Source organism: Vitis riparia, chromosome 16 (genome assembly GCF_004353265.1).
Source record: "Vitis riparia cultivar Riparia Gloire de Montpellier isolate 1030 chromosome 16, EGFV_Vit.rip_1.0, whole genome shotgun sequence".
NCBI lineage: Eukaryota > Viridiplantae > Streptophyta > Magnoliopsida > Vitales > Vitaceae > Vitis > Vitis riparia.
The window spans coordinates 21,592,422-21,603,185 of NC_048446.1; the positions used below are offsets into that span (position 1 = coordinate 21,592,422).

General features: G+C 37.9%; 1 pseudogene; it reads right to left on the bottom strand.

Annotated features, from left to right (window-relative positions):
- Positions 1 to 5,873: 5,873 nt before the first annotated feature.
- LOC117934026 lies at positions 5,874 to 9,872 on the bottom strand (annotated as a pseudogene).
- Positions 9,873 to 10,764: the final 892 nt, after the last annotated feature.

Sequence of the window (10,764 nt, forward strand, 5' to 3'; positions counted from 1 at the left end):
GTAAATGTTATAGGAAACCCAAATGCTAACATATCTTAGTTAGCAACACCATTATATACAAGACTTATCATATTGCATCATATTGTTATATTAGAATAAGAATTGTCCCATCAATTCCTTCACTTAGAAAATAATTCCTAACTAGAGATTTTAATCACCTTCAATATCATAATCACTATATAAATTGAGAAACTATTGAGAATATATCTGGTTGATCATAATGGAAATGTCAGTCAGTAAATAGTCATCAAATTGTAAATCAATATGTTTGATGAACAGCCAGGTTTTTATAATTAATGCACATAAGTTAAAGGAAAAGTAAAATAGACTTTATAAAGAGAAGTCCTGAGAACAACTGACCTGTATATTGTAATCTAATTTCCTCTTAGTCTTCTTTCCAGAACTGCTTGCTCTCTCCCCAACTGGGGTTTTCAAGTCGATTTTTTGGTTTGCCTTACCAGGCCTAGTGGAAGGTCTAACTGATTCATTTGTGTTCTTACTTTGTATCTTGGCTTGAATCATAATGTTTTCATGGTTTTGTTTGCATTTTGCATTACTATAAGCAGGAGGGAACTCAGAATTCTACTGAGAACCATCTTTTAAACACTCATCATCTAGTTTTTCCACTGTTATATTATGATGCTCTTGAGGTCCAACATTAGACAAATTCGAGATACTTTCTCCTCCTATTTCATGGCTAATATTTCCTACAGTGTTGTTTGAGTCAGTTAAAACTTGATTAGGGCTGCAAAACCAATCATATTTTTAACCTTACCCTTTTCTCAATTTTCCAATTTTAATAGATTTCCATATTGAAACCTTTTTTTTTTTTTTTTTTTTTGGAAATAGTAATTCAATCTTCAAACTGAAGAGCAAGCATAATTTTCACAAGATATCAAAATGCCATGGACATAAATCTTAAAAATTGTAGTAGCCATACTAATTACTCAACTTAGCTTGAAGGCATAATTTTCTGGGTAACAACAAACAGCATGTGTATTTGCGATATCCATAGCCATGAATTAGAACTCATTTCAGCCAAATCATAAATGAAGTGTAAGACACAATAGATTATCAGCTGATTTAATAAAAATTAAAATGGATAATTAATAATTATTTATATGGAGCAAATTGTGCTCATGATTTGTTTCCTTTTTTTTTCATACTAAATCCAAAATTCAAAAGGGTGACCCACTTCTCTCATTCGGCCATCAAGGAGCCATTTTCTGAAGTTTCCCTCTAGACAAGAGAATCCCTAGAAAGGCCTTATTTTCCTCTGCCACTCTCAATTCTCGCAGGTGCTAATCTAATCACGTTATTAATTTTTTTTTTTTAAACCCCCGTTTGGATCCCAAGAAAATCCATCCCCCATTTGATTTCCAGGAAAATTCATCCTAGTTTGATTTCCGAGAAAATCCTTGCAAAACCCCCAAGGAAAACAAAAAAAATTGCTTTTTTTTTTCCATCCCTGTGTTTTATGGATCTGTTCATATGGGCCTCCTAAAACACAACTTCCCCAAAGAAATTTATAACCTATTTGTTTCCAAATGTGCACCACTCAAAACCTAAATCGAATAATAATATTTGGATTCCAAAAATGTTGTAACCCTACATAATCTCCCCTCCATCAATGTGAAAATAAACCAACACAAATAAACCATAAATAAATCTACAAAAAAAATACATCAACAAAAACAGAAAACGAGGGAGAGAAACATGATTCAAATGACTAGTAAAGAAGATAATCACCTGATGATGGTGATGAAGATAGAGATTCGGAGCTGGATCTGTAGACAAAGACGAAGAGAGCAGATACAGTTTCCCCAAATTCTTCAATCTACGTTGTTGACTCACGAAGAAGAGGTTAGGGTTGGTTTCCCGGGATTCTAGAGATTTCAGGGATATATAGGAAAATAGCAGGTTAGGCTTCACAGGATTTAGGTTCTTCAGATTGAGATGAAGACCAGGCAGAGGTTAGGGTTTCAGAAATGGTGGGTTTTGAGAGGGAGATGAACAGATAGAGTATTTGAGTTTAGTGCCGGTGGAGAGACAGTTAAGACGGATAAAGAAATGTGTGAGGAGGGATGTATTTTTTTTGGTTTTTTTTATTTTATTTTTTGGTTTATCATATGTGGACGCTGACATGGCTGAATGGGGAGGGCAATTTGGGTATGAAATCACACCTCAACCCGGAGTGCTCAAAATCCAAATTATTTTTGGGACCATTGTATTTAACTTGAAAATAGTAAACTTAGTGATTCGTTCCCAATTGGTGTCTCAGCTGATTCATGTCCAGCTAGTGCTCCTTGACTGAGGGAGTGATCAACAAAATTTATAACCTATATCACCATGCATTAGGATAGCTTTAGCTAATATAGCATAGTGGCTCTAGGATCGTTCACTGGGAAGGGTTTTCAACTCTCAACTGATATCAATTCAAAGTTAAATTGGTGCATTTTCATTTCAAGGTTAGCTTAAGAAATAAAACACAAACTTTGTTTAAATGAGGTTTTGTTTAAAGTTAACTAAAAAGAAAGTAATGGAAATTACTTATGAAGAAAAACATTCCTTGGAGGTTTAGGTTCACAGGGGAGGTTCCTTATGCCAAAAGCAGAGCTCCGGTCATTTGGTTCATTTCCTCGCATTAGAGAATTAACATATAGTCGATTCTCTAATCGGTGGTGTACAGATGTAACCTTTAAATGGATTTCAGCTCTAATTCCCTCTCACTGATGCAACTTGCAATGGCTCGTGCCTCTCACCTAGCATTTTCCATTCAAGGTGATCTTTAACTTTGGAGTTCCCTTCTCAAGCTCGCAAGAGATAACTAATGGATGTCTCCTTGGAGTCCAAAAGCTTACCAAGTGTTGGCAATTCTAGAAAATCCTACCTTCAAGTCACTTCCCAAAAGCTCGCAAGAGGTAAACTAGTGCATCTCCCTGGATGGAGATCACTTGCCTTACCACGTGTTGGCTTAAGTGAATTGAAGGTGTTTTAAGTTAACTAAAAACATAGAAATCATTAAAAGATCACACTTTCTCTTCATTAATGGCTGAAACCACAAAGCTATAAATTCTTGCACTTGGAACCTTTCTCGGCAACCTTAACTCCAAGGAACTAAAAGTCTAGCCACTCATTCTCTGAGGAAACTTCCTCAGAGCTTGTTTGGATAGAAAGAAAACTAATCGAGAAAACAAACATATGAAGGAAAAACAGAGCAAGTGCTCTATAAAATATATTTCTTCCTTCCACCGATTACATAATAATTCTTCTCAAGAAAATTACAAACTTATATATGAGGTTATTCACCCTTTTTCTTACTTAAAGACTAAGGAATCCTATGATAGGTGGGTTACAAGGAGACTTTGGGGATTTAGACAACAAATATCTAAAGCAAAATATCTCAAGATGTCGGTCGAAAATATCAGGAAGCTTCAGGAGAACACCGTGGCATTGTATACTGAGAGAAAAACTCTCCGAGTAAGCGCTATCAGAGGATCCGGATATGTCTGACCGGAGAAGTTGAAACGTCCTCCTCTCCCATCCGGATGTCAGGCGCTGGATGTGAAATTTTGGCGGACGGAATTCCAGATGTGAAATGTCGGCGGACGGAATTCCTCCCCGGGTGGAATGAGCTATGCCGTAAAGGGGACCGTCTGTGTGTGCAAGGTGTAAGGACCCCTCTCCCGGATGACACGGAGTGCGCATGGCTATCTGGATCAACTCCATCCGGATTCCCCAAGAGGACATGTGGCGCGCTCCCCTATACGGACTCCCTTAGGGAGAAGCACATGGCACTCGTGAACATCACACCCAGACGATAGCATATCCTATCCGGATATGTTGTCCGGATCATTGACTAAAGTGACCAAGCCTTGCTACAGCCCACGTTCCGCCGTCATCCTATCCGGACACCCTGTCCGGACATCTTTTACTCCTTATATTCCGGATTTGCTTATGGCAAAGGACTTCAAAGCTTCGGTTCTACATGTTTTTTAGCTTTCCATTGCTATGCCATGGATTCCAAAGAACTCTCCTCAATCTCTGATTGCTTTGGTGATCAAAAAGCTATCAAAACACCAAAACTTAACACAATTTGATTAGAATTGATTACAAGGGTCCTTAATATGTTAATTGGGTTAAAAGGTGATAACTATTACTCAAAAGTGTTTAAAAGAGTTTACTACAAGCTATCAAATAGCACTTTTTGAGTAGTAATCACTCTCCCCAACCGACATATTGCTAGTCTCTTAGCAATGAAGGAGAGAAAAATAAAAATAAACAGTACTATTATTTACAACATCATGCTGATCAAAAAACAATTTTCAAGTGGCATGATGATCTAACTCTCACATGGAACATTAAAGAAATAAAACTCAAACTTCAACAAGAGTTATCAAATAACTTGTCTAATCACAATTCTTAAAGAGAAGGCATTATGCAAATTTAAGCTTTAAAAGAGTTTCCACTCCCAAAGGGTCAAACCTTACTCTTCCACAAAAATCTAGGTGTTATTTATTAGCTTCCGAATATAGTATGTTGAACTAATCTCTCCCCCCAACCTAGTTCTTTTTCACAGCTTAGCAAACTAATCAACCTCCAATAGGTTAAGAACGCACCTCTTTTTTCACAAATTTTTTTTTTCATTGTAGGAGTATAAGGCTTAAAGGTATTATTTTCTAAATTGTCCATGTAATGGGGGTCCATCGATGACTCCCAACCAATTAAGGTTTAGGGCATCAAGTTTTAAGGATCTTTCAACCACTAACTCCTTGGATTTTACCCTGGACTTTTGAGAATAAATTTTAATACCCAAGCACCTACAGTATGTTAAACTCCACCTATTCACCCTTGTAACGAGCATTGCGGTCGGTGACTCCCAACCAATTAAGGCTTAGGGCACCATGTTTTAAAGATTTTCACCATATACCTCTCGGACCTTGCTCGGGTTTCAAGGCAAGCAAACATATTTTTTCAAAGGCTCATTAGCCTTTTATAAGGTGTCCCAACACTATTAAATGAGGTCAAATGTACCAAGTCTAAAATTTTCCTAAGTCAAGAGGGAAATAGTTTTTCATCGTATAATCAGAACATATTGTTCACAGTGTGTGAATAGCTTAAAGTGGAAGAACTAAGGTTGAATTCAATAGAAGTTTCAACAATTCATCAACTTTAGTAAACATAATACAAAATCTAAGTCAAGTAAAAAGACAAAAATTCAATTTCTCTCTTTTCATTTTTGAGAATTTTTCCTTGATAACCATGGAGAGTAGAATAAAAACTTAAAAAATTTTAAAATTAAGCAAAAAGCAACTAAATTACCAAAATAACTTAGCATTATTAACAATACTTCCTTCCTCAAATCTCCCCCCAACCAAGCCGAACATTGTCCTCAATGTGACAAAAGCGATTGAAAAATAAGGAGGAAGTGGTACCTCTTGAGTGACATGGAGTGGTACCTCTTGATGAGGCATAGGTTGATCAACAAAAGGAGGGGCCTGTGATGGCTCTGATGAGTTGGGAATGGCATCAGCTCAGAGTAGCTTCTTTCGATTTTCTTGCAATTCCTCCTTGACTTTAATCATTCAAAAAGTTAGTTACAATTAACATAATTCAAGACCAAAATTACAATCAAATAATTTACAAAACTTAAAAATTAACATATTTAACAAAATTATGGACTTTGGTGCAACCAAGTCCATCTAACCCTTCTCTGATCAGGATTTTTGTGGCTCAAGGAGGTTGATTTCCTCCTTTTCTGGCTTGAACGGCTCAATGAATGGCTTAAGGCGATGACCATTGACTCTAAAGGTGTCTATGCCATTAGAATTTAGTAATTCCACCACTCCATTGAGATGTACTTGGTGAATAATGAAAGGACCTATCCATCTTGACTTGAGCTTCCCTGGAAAGATATGGAGCCTTGAGTCATAGAGTAGGACTCTTTGTCCTTTCCGCAATTCTTTGTTGGAGATTAGTTGATCATGCCACTTCTTCATCCTCTGTTTTGCAACTTTGGAATTGATGTAAGCATCATTTCTTAATTCCTCCATCTCATTAAGGTCTAAGCACCTCTTTGCCCCAGCTCTGATCAAGTCCATGTTCAACCTCTTGATTGCCCACCAAGCCTTATATTCAACTTCCACAGGGAGGTGGCATGCTTTGCCATAGACGAGACGATAGGGGGACATGCCAAGAATAGTCTTATAAGCTATTCTATATGCCCATAACGAATCATGTAGCTTAATAGACCAATCTTTTTTGCTTGTAATGACCACTTTCATCAGTATGTTTTTTATTTCCCTGTTTGCTAGCTCCACTTGTCCGGAAGTTTGAGGATGATAAGGTGTAGCTACCTTATGCTTCACTCCATACTTGGCTAATAGGGCTTCAAAAGGTTTGTTGCAAAAATGAGTACCTCCATCACTGATTATGGCCTTGGGCACCCCAAATCTTGAGAAGATGTTCTCCTTAAGAAATTTGAGAACCACTCTGTGATCATTATGTTTACAGGGGATTGCCTTCACCCATTTGGAAACATAGTCCACCCCCACCAATATATAAGAGTTACCAAAAGACATTGGAAAAGGTCTCATGAAGTCAATACCCCAAACATCAAAAAGATCAACTATAAGGATGGGGTTCATGGGCATTTGGTTTCTTTTTGTAAGCTTCCCGAATCTTTAGCATCTATCACAACTCCTACACATGATGTGGGAATCTTTGAAAAGCGATGGCCAAGTAAACCCTGATTGCAAGACCTTTATGGCTGTTTTCTGAGAGGCAAAGTGGCCTCCACAGGCATTCTCATGGCAATGGCTGAGGATCCCTTGTTGCTCTTCTTTAGGGACACACTTCCTTATGATCTGATCTGCACAATACTTGAAAAGGAAGGGCTCTTCCCAATAATAAGTATGAATCTTTGCAAAGAAGTGCTTCCTGTCTTGCGCTTTCTACTCACTTGGAACTTCACCAGTAACCAAATAGTCAGCAATATGAGCATACCAAGGAGCTTTCTCTAGCAACATAAGTGATTCCTCAGGAAAGTCATCATTAATAAGTAATACATGGGAATTATGTGCTATAGCTAATCTTGAAAGGTGGTCAACTACCACATTCTCCACCCCTTTCTTATCTCTGATTTGGAGATCAAACTCTTGTAACAAAAGAATCCATCTAATCAACCTTGCTTTTGCATCTTGCTTCATCAATAAATACTTCAAGGCCGAATGGTCAGTGAAAACAATGATGAAAGACCCTACCAAATAAGCACGAAACTTGTCTAAAGCAAACACCACAACTAATAATTCTTTCTCTGTAGTTGTGTAGTTTCTTTGAGCCTCGTTCAATGTTTTGCTTGCATAGTAGATCACATAGGGTTTCCCATCTTCTCTTTGGCCAAGTACAACTCCTATAGCAAAGTCAATGGCATCACACATTACTTCAAAGGGTAATTACCAGTTAGGAGCCCTTACTATTGGAGCAGTTGTCAAAAATTGCTTCAATTGATCAAAACTCTTTTGACATCTTTCATCCCAAATAAACTTAGCATCCTTAGCTAAAAGTTCACAAAGAGGCCTTGAAAGCTTAGAGAAGTCTTGTATAAATCTTCTGTAGAACCCTACATGGCCAAGAAATTGTCTTACTCCTTTTACAATGGTTGGGGATGGCAATTTGGCAATAAGTTCCACCTTTGCTTTATCAACTTCAATGCCTTTCTCGGAGATGATATGGCCAAGGACAATTCCTTGATGTACCATAAAATGGCATTTCTCCCAATTGAGCACCAAGTCTTTTTCAATGCATCTTTTAAGAACCGCTTCCAAATTTACTAAGCATTCTTCAAATGTACCTCCATATATGGTGATATCATCCATGAAAACCTCCATAATTCGCTCCACCATATCACTGAAGATACTAAGCATACATCTTTGGAATGTTGCAGGTGCATTGCATAAACCAAAAGGCATTCTTTGTAGGCATATGTTCCAAACGGACATGTGAAAGTGGTATTCTCCTGATCTTCAACATCAATTTCAATTTGAAAATACCCTGAATACCCATCCAAGAAACAATAGAACGGATGGCCAAAGACTTTCTCCAACACTTGATCGATAAATGGCAATGGAAAATGATCTTTCTTGGTTACAACATTCAACTTTCTATAATCAATACACACCCTCTAACCTGAAGTGAGGCATGTAGTAATTTCTTCTCCTTTTTCATTCTGAACCACAGTAATCCCTGACTTCTTTGGTACCACTTGAGTAGGACTCACCCAAGGGCTGTCAGATATAGGGTAAATAATACCTGCTCGAAGTAGCTTCAGCACCTCAGCTCGCACCACCTCTTGTAAATGAGGATTCAATCTTCTTTGAGGTTGACGAATTGGTTTAGCTTCTTCCTCCATATATATGTGATGTGTACAAGCCAAAGGACTGATTCCTTTCAAGTCAGATATTTGCCATCCTATTGCTTTCTTGCACCTCTTAAGAACTTCAAGTAGAGAAATCTCCTGATGACCGGTAAGAGATGAAGATATAACAATGGGACATTGGTTATTTTCTTCCAGGTATGTATATTTTAACTCCATGGGCAGAGGTTTCAAATTGAGCTTCGGGAATTCTTCTGTTACATCATCTTGTCCTTCCTCTTTATTGAATAAAGGTAGGATCTCTTCTTTCCTCCTCCAACCTTGTAGAGTAGCAAGGACATCAGCGGGTTCAGACAACCCTTCTTCAAGATCCTCAAGACTTTCATTCAACTCGTCTTGCATATTTTGATTACAATGCTCCTCCACTAGAGTGTCAATAATGCATACCTCTTCTGGACCTTCTTCTTCTTCCGGAGTAATTAGCTTCTTTGACATATGAAAGATATTAAGCTCAAGTGTCATGTTGCCAAAAGTGAGTTGCATAAGTCCATTCCTACAATTTATGATTGCATTTGAAGTAGCAAGAAATGGCCTTCCAAGGATGATAGGAACATAATTAGCTTCCTTAACTAAAGGATCAGTATCAAGAACAACAAAATCTACTAGATAGTAGAAATTATCAACTTGAACTAAAACATCCTCAATTATCTCCCTTGGAATTTTCACTGACCTATCAGCTAAAGATAGGGTGATTGATGTTGGCTTTAATTCACCAAGTCCTAATTGCTTATAAACAGAATATGGTAACAAATTCACACTTGCTCCCAAATCTAACAAAGCTTTTTCCACTACCTTTCCTCCAATCATGACTGAAATGGTAGGACATCCCGGATCTTTGTACTTCAAAGGAGATTTGCATTGTATGATGGCACTCACTTGCTCAGTCAAGAAGGCTTTCTTATTCACATTCAACCCTCTTTTGATAGTACACAGGTCCTTTAGGAACTTGGCATATGATGGAACTTGCTTAATCATGTCCAGCAATGGAATGTTGACCTTCACTTGGCTCAATACTTCAAGGATTTCTGATGCATTTTTTTATCCCATTTTTCCCATGTAAAGCTTGAGGAAAAGGTGGAGATGTACGTTTCTTCATCAATTCTTCCTTAATAAGCTCTTTCTCCGAATTTACATTCACTATTGAATCATGGTCCTTCTTCCCTTCACTATTATCTTTCTTCTTTCCTTTCATTTCTTCCCTCTTCTTTGTCTCTTCTTCTTGGTTCTCTTCAACATATGGCTTGGGTGTTGGTGACTCAACCTTTTTACCACTCCTTAGAGTGATCAAGGCTTTAACATCTCTCACCTATGAAGATTCTCCCTCATGAATTTCCACTTCGTGGGTACCCTTGGGGTTTTGGTGAGGCTGAGAAGGAAATCTACCTTTCTCCTGCACTGTGTTCAAATTAGTGAGCCTTGAGATTGAGTATTGGAGATTATCTATCTTCTGAGATAAGTCATTTTGCATCCCATCAATCCTTTTATTCAAAGTATTCTCTACACTGTCAATTCTTTGACTGAGTTAAGAGTTGATGGACTTTTGTTCTCCAACAAAATCTTCCACAACCTTGCTGAGATTCACTATTGCTTGTTCAAGACTTGAAGCTTGATGAGATGGTTGAGATGGTTGAGCCGGCTGTTGGTACTGAGGTGCTCTTGGCTTCCATGAAAAATTTGGATGATTCCTCCAACTTGAGTTGTAAGTATTGCCATATGAAGCATTGCTATTGGGCTTGAATTGTCCAATGACATTTGCTTGTTCTCCAAACATTTCTCTAGCAACTGGAATTGTAGGGCACTCCTCCACCAAGTGTTCATAAGATTGACAAATAGAACATGGCTTTACTTGCACTGGTGTTTCAGTAACAGCTTGCACTTCATTCATCTTTTTCAGTTCTAGCTCCTCCACTCTTCTTGTCATAGTTACAAATTTTGCTTTCATTTCAACATCTTCATTCAAGGTGTACATCCCAGCCTTAGCATGAAGAGCATTTGGTTGAGACTTCATCTTTCCCACTTCTCCTCTATGCAGTTCATCCCATCCCCTTGAGATTTCAGCTACATAACTCAAGAAATCCATAGCTTCCTCAGGATTTTTACTCATGAAATCCCCTCCACACATTGTTTCGAGGAGTTGCTTCATTGAGGAAGACATCCCATCATAGAAATAACTCACCAACAGCCATGTATCAAAGCCATGGTGAGGGCAAGCATTAATGGCTTCCATGTATCTTTCCCAACGCTCATAGAATTTCTCATTCTCTTTCGCTGAGAAGTTTGAAATTTGCCTTTCCAAGCTATTTGTTCTGTGAGTAGGAAAAAACTTCTTG